The following is a 5,281-nucleotide window of genomic DNA, read 5'->3' on the forward strand; positions in this document are numbered from 1 at the left end:
TACATGAGTGAAGAGAGAGAGATGAAAAGCAAATCTATAGTTTTATTACTAATTTGAAATTATGCATTGACATAAACTCATCTATATAAGTATGATGTTCTTTGTAAAAGATTTCACACACACACGAAAATCCATTCACGAATGAGATTGCATTTGAATTGAAACATGAACTTGAATGATACCTATAGTTTATCTTGAGCTGGAAATTTATAAATATACTTTTGAGAAAATTATGGATATCATTGATTTAGTGCTATTTGCCTTTAGTTTGTTTGTTTATTTATGTTGATTTTATCATTTAAATTACTTTCAAACTTTTTACTTTTTCTTTTATGTTTTGTTGAAGGACTAGCAAAATTTTAAGTTTGAGGGTGTGATAACTCTATAGAATAGAGTTATGTGGTCTTAATTTTAGCTGTTAAGTTGATATGTTCTTGTGCTTTAGCATAGATTTTAGGTGTTTTTAGTTATTTATTTAATTATAGTTAATTATGTTGGGTCAATTGAATTTAGATTATTTTAGGCTAAGTTAAATGTTAATTTACTTAATAAAAGCTGCTATTGATTAAATTGTGCTTTTGTAGGTGTGCTCGGAAGAAAGACTTTTAATTGGACTAGGAGAGTGCATTACTAGGAGAGTGCATTCTAGGTGCAAACTTTCTCTACATATGTTTCAGCTTTTTGAAGCATATATCTCACTACAAAAGTTCAAATAACATGATTCTTAAACCATTTAAAATCTAAGAGATAGAGTTACAACTTTTATATTAACACTTTGCCCAATTTTGCCCCAAAGAAGGAGAAAAATGAATAAAAAGTGGACACCATAGCACTAGAAAGCCAACGTCGCGGTGCTACGGCTTTGTAAATATGCCTTTTCAAAGATGGGAGTTTAAATTGGACCAAAATTATATTTGTAAGCCCTAGAAATACATTCTTATGAAGTCAAATTGAGAAAAGGCTAGAGGGAATCAGTTTTAGGTTCTTTTAGGAGTAGATTAGCCACCAAAAACTCAAGAAAAACAAGATCAACCGTGGAAGATTGAAGATTACCAATCTTTAGTTTTCTTCCTCTCTCCACTTTTCTTGTTTCTTTTGTTTAAGATGGTTAAATTCTATTGTTTTATGTTCTTTTTTTTTCAATTATGAGTAGTGAACTTCTTTTCTCTAGAATTACAATTGAACTTACATGTATTTTTAATTTTTAATCTTTTTCTTACTTATTTTCAATGGTATTGTTTTGATTATTCCAATTTGTTTTTAATAATTTTAATTGTTTAGCTATCAATTAAATTGATTTGGAAACCTAAACATAACTTGAAGAAAGGAGTTTAGAGTTAGCTAAAATTGAAATAACATATGTCCATATTTATTTGCTTAAATGAAAAAATTGATTTGTGTATAGAATAGAGATATACCTGTATGCCTTATGTAGCCAATATGGGAGCTTGAACTTAATGAGTCTATTTTAATTTCAACACATATAGAGATATAGTGTTTTGATTAAAATAGATATTTTTATAAGAATTTTGAGAGAGCTTTATAAATAATTGAGAACTTTAGGTTAACAATTCAATCTATTAGAATAAGTTAAGAGAGAAAGATAAGATTTAGATGAAATGTAAAGGATATTGTAATGCCTAAGTTGATTTTTATCTAATTTTATTACTACTTTCATTTTTTTGTTTAAATTCTTGTTAATTAGATTTAGTTAATTTTTAGTTTAGTTAATTATTTAATTTTGATTGGTTGGATAAGACTGAATTTTGTTAATTTCAAGACTTAACAAATTTTAAATAAATTCTCTATGAGATCGATACTCTACTTATCATTATATTTTTTGTTTGATACATATACTTATGTGAAAAGAAAATTAGAACCACACATCTCACATGTCCTATCTTTAGCTATGGCCTGCATGAATAACTTTAGCAAACCTTCACTCAATTTGTAATTCATAGCTTCTTCCTCATCAATAGGGGAGGCACTAGCATCTCTTTTCCTTCATAAAGTCTTATGATCTTCTTTTCTCGTCTTTTGAATGTTAGTACCTTCCCCATGCAGAACTATACTTCCGAATCTACTTTTGTTCCGTAGAATAAAACCAATTTTTTTAAAAAGAATCTAAATCAAGTTTAGAATTTTATTAAACAAATAAATTTAATTAGATAATCAATCGCACTTAAACAAAAAAAAATATACGTGGTAACCCTCCTCTTCTTTATTGTTAAATTCCCAAACTCACTTGGTTCAATAGATATGAACTAAAGTCAAGAATTTGAACGTGGTAATATTTACTATTTTTAATAAAAATGTAAAAAATTAGCCCATGGCGTGTATAAATGCAGGGATAGACGGATCCAATGAAATTGGGCATCTACTAAATTAATGATTAGGTTGAAATTCAACAAAACAAAAAACAAGCATTATCCTGACTCAACTACGAAAATATCATTTTTTATTTTTTCATATCCCATATCTAAGATACTCAATGAAAGTCAATGGCTGGCCAGCGTGCGCGTTTAGTTGGAGCATATATTATTTTATTTCAGAGAGTAGTTTAATTTCTCTCATGCAAGTTCCTAAGATAATCATAACCATTGTTTGTATGATTAGATTAATATCGAGGAAGGTGATGTTTGAAGAAAAAAATTATAATTATTATTTGATTTTAAATTTGGTAAAAATAGTGCATTAAATGTAAATTTTGTTAAATAATATTCTAATTATTTTTAACCATTATTTGTAGATAGAGGTGACAATTGAGAAGGTTAGGCGGTCTCACTTTGGGTTCGGATTCAATTCGTGTTAAGATTATCTTGGGCTCACTTCATTTTTTGTTGGGATTGTTTCGAATTTAGATTAAAATTGCTTCAAATTTAAATCATTTTAATTTCAAATTATTTTGAGTTCAGATAATTTTGAATTTGGTTCATCACAAGTTTGAACAAGTTTATGATATTTTAGAATTCATATAAGCTTTAAACATATTTGGTGTACACAATAAATAATTCCGTTTTTTAGGTATTTGATTGCAAGTCAATATCAATGATTAATTTAATAAATTTAAAATGATAATGTGATAGAAAAAATTAAAATTTTAAAAAATTGATATATATTTGCTCAAATATTAATGATAATATAATTTCATTTACACATTAAGCATCAGTATTGGTATTAGTATATTTTTTAGTTTATAAGAAATAATTAATTTTTTTATCAATTTAAACTTTATTTCATCAATAACTAATAACAAATCACTCGAATATCAAATTAAACTAAAAATATTAAATCATTAATTTTTGAACCTTTTTATTTTTCCTCTAATTGATATTTAAAAAATGGGAATAAAAATAAGAAAAACAGAATGACAACAAATGAAAAAAGACTTATCATTTGTTCATTATTTATATAATTGTATAATAATTATAAATAATATAAATTTTTTCAAAATTAAAATTTTTTAAAAAATTTTAAATAATAGAATACAACTTCTCTTGGAATGTGTTTCCATTCTTCCACCAATAAAAACAACAATAAGGTATGAATTTTTAATTCTTTCATTTATTCTAGACTTACGTAATTTTTTTTTTCATTAGATAAAAGAGGATTCGAATTCTACTATTTAAATCGAGAATCATACATAAACTAATTAACTGAATATTCGGGTGCAAATTCTAGACCCATGTAGTTCTAGAGAATGTTTTTTATTTTTGCTTTTCATTCATACTGAATGACATACAAACACGACCTTTATTAAATCTTTCCACCGGAAAAGGCTGTTTCTCATATGTTATTTAGTTTCGTGCCCGACATTTGTTTTTTCAATAGCGAAAATATAGATTTTTCACTTGGGCCACCCAGGGGTAGTGAAGGAACCAAGGAGATGCACAGCATTTGAATTAGGAAGGCCTTCCTTCCAACGAAAGGGGCTTGATCCTCTGCTTGGCAGAGGCATACTGAATTCAAATCCTTGCTCCTGAATTCTACGTGGAAAAGGTACAGCCTACAACAATGAAGATTTAGGCATATATTTAACCTTCTATTCTCGTTAGTATAATCCAAATCCCTAAGTCCAAACAAATAAATAGGGACATTTACTTTCTATGCTTGTTAATGAGATTTGTATTTGATAATTTGGCAGATTTTCACAGTTGATTCCCACTTTCGCCACTATCAATCTGTGCTTGCAGGGCATGATGAAAATAACGGAAATTCAAGAGTTGGTCTTGAAGTTGGTAAAGGAGAGAAAGAAAGCAACACCCGAGAATGACCTATTGCAAATTGTCGTCGAAGGTGCTTCAGGCAATTATTTAAGCCAAGATGCAAAAGTTGGCTTCATTGTCGACAACTGCAAAAACATGTACCTGGCAGGATACGATGCCACTGGGGTGTCTTTAATGTGGAATTTGATGTTGTTGGCCTCAAATCCAGAGTGGCAAACAAAGTTCCTGCAGAGGTTCTTGAAATATGTGGGACTGAATTGCCAAATGTCCATGTGCTCCGCAAGATGAAAATAGTAAGTTTAAGTAGTGCTTAATCATCAAGCACTTAAAGATTATAATGGTGCAATGTGCAATGTGCAATGTACGTATATCAGTTTCTGAACTCAGAACCAAGTTTTAACCACTAAATTTCACTGATGTATGGCAGCTACAAATGGTAATTAACGAGTCACTACGCCTATACCCTCCGATCACTGTCATACCAAGAGAGGCATTGGATGAACTGAAACATGGAGATTTCCACGTGCCTAGAGTAAATATTTGGGTATCAATGGTGACACCTAACCAAGATCCCTATCTATGGGGCCGTGATGCGGATGAGTTCAAACCGGAAAGGTTAGCCAACGGCGTCACTTATGCATGCAGGTGTCCTCATCAATTTTTGCCATTTGGCTTTGGACCACGTACGTGTTCCGGACAACACTGAACCTTCACAATTAGAGTTCTTGATCTAATTTTATCTTAGCCACTAAAAGATTGCAAAATAAACAGCAACAGAGGAATCCAAATCTTCTGCCCCATTTCCTGCCCCACTCATTGCCCCAATTCTCATAAAATGTCATGTGTCTTTTTCTATTATTATTAATTCATACACGTTTGGGTTTTTTTCTCTCCCTCATAATTTTTCCTAAACTCTACACCAGAACAACTCTAAAACGAGCGTTTCTCCGCACTAGGAACAGGGGAAGATGCACTCCTCAGTATCTCTAAAAACCCTTCGAAAAAGCACCATATGCTTATTTATTTCCAATTTTCGGTATTGACCAGAGACCTGT

General features: G+C 30.1%; 1 pseudogene; it reads left to right on the plus strand.

Moving 5' to 3' along the window:
• The first annotated feature begins 4,196 nt into the window (after positions 1 to 4,196).
• On the plus strand, positions 4,197 to 4,932 carry LOC110425552 (cytochrome P450 714A2 pseudogene; annotated as a pseudogene).
• The last annotated feature ends 349 nt before the right edge of the window (positions 4,933 to 5,281 follow it).

Source organism: Theobroma umbraticum, unplaced genomic scaffold (genome assembly GCF_002168275.2).
Source record: "Theobroma umbraticum cultivar Fairchild unplaced genomic scaffold, ASM216827v3 scaffold_81.0, whole genome shotgun sequence".
Classification (NCBI taxonomy): domain Eukaryota; kingdom Viridiplantae; phylum Streptophyta; class Magnoliopsida; order Malvales; family Malvaceae; genus Theobroma; species Theobroma umbraticum.